This window comes from Fragaria vesca, linkage group LG7 (genome assembly GCF_000184155.1).
Source record: "Fragaria vesca subsp. vesca linkage group LG7, FraVesHawaii_1.0, whole genome shotgun sequence".
NCBI classification, from domain to species: Eukaryota; Viridiplantae; Streptophyta; class Magnoliopsida; order Rosales; family Rosaceae; genus Fragaria; species Fragaria vesca.
In genome coordinates, this window is record NC_020497.1 from 13,315,494 (window position 1) to 13,316,943 (window position 1,450).

Consider the following 1,450-nt stretch of genomic DNA (forward strand, 5'->3'; position numbering starts at 1 on the left):
AATGCAGACTTATCATTATGAAGTTATCTTTTAACACCAACAGTAGTGTTATTTTTAAGTGTGCTTTCATTATTTTCAATTAACATAATATCTGGTTTTGCAACAGAACAGTTTAATTGTAAATAATCATTAATAAAAACACCACATCTAAGATAATCTGAACCTTGAAAAATTTGTAATCCATTATGATCAATGATTAGTTTGCATCGCAACTTAACTAGCAAAGAAACTGAAAGCAGATTCCTTTTAAGGGAAAGAATAAATAAAACATTATCTAGAAAAAGACTTTTATTTGAACCTAAATCCAATTGAAGTGAGCCAATGGCTTTAACAGCCACCTTCATGCCATTTGCCACGCAGACTGCATTCTCATGCCTCTGAGGTGCCCTCCTGCTTAGCAAACCCTGCATTGAGTTGGCTATATGAATTGGTGAGCCTGAATCCAACCAAAATGAGTTTGATTCACATTTATGAAGTTTACTTCTAGAGAAAATGCAGTTTTATCAAACAAAGAAACAGAATAACAACCAAAAAATTACTAAAATCAATTAAAGAATTATAGCTCTTACCTTTCTTCACCATCCACTTTTTGAAGCCGTCGCAGTTCTTCTTGATATGGCCAACCTTTTTGTAGAAGAAACATTTCATTTTCTGCAATTTTTCAGTAGCAGCAGCAAGGAGGCAAGCCTTCTTCCCATCTTTCTTGAATTTGTTCTTCTTTGTCCTGAGAGTGATGTCCCTCTTTCCCTTGTACTTTCCTACAAGGTTGACAAAGGTAGCTGGTGCCTTCTCCTTCTGATCCTTCAGTATTCTGTCTTGTTCATTGACGCAGATAGAGATCAGTTCATCAATCTCCCATTTTTCCTTTGTTGTAGTTACTCTTCAAATTTTCATATTCAGCAGGAAGAGATTCAAGAGCTATATGCACCACCTGTGCATCATTGACCCCCATCTGTAGGTCCCTCAACTTGTTGTTTATCTCCTCGAGCTGCATCAGGTGAGTCCTGATGCTTCCAGTGCCATTGAACTTCAGTTCATGTAACTTTCTCGACAATCTAGCCCCTTCTGCCTTGCTACATTCCTTGAACTTCTACCTTATGGCATCCATGAAGTCAATAGCCAACTTTGGTTCCACCACACAGCTCCTGACAGTATCTGAGATGGTCCCTCTGATGACATTATTTGCCATCCGGTTGGCTCTCCACCAATCATTGTAGTATTTCTTGTCCGCAACAGTGTTGTCCTCATCAAGCTCCTCAGGCTGATCTTCATTGAGGCACATATCCATGTTCAGATTCATGGACATGTAAAATTCAACTTGATTACGCCAATTCTAAAAGTTCAGTCCTGTGAGCGGGTGGATCTGTCCTAGTGTCACCACCTCAACTCCTAAAATGATTAAAATCAATGCAAATGAGTTTCAAAATTCATGCGTATATATATATATATA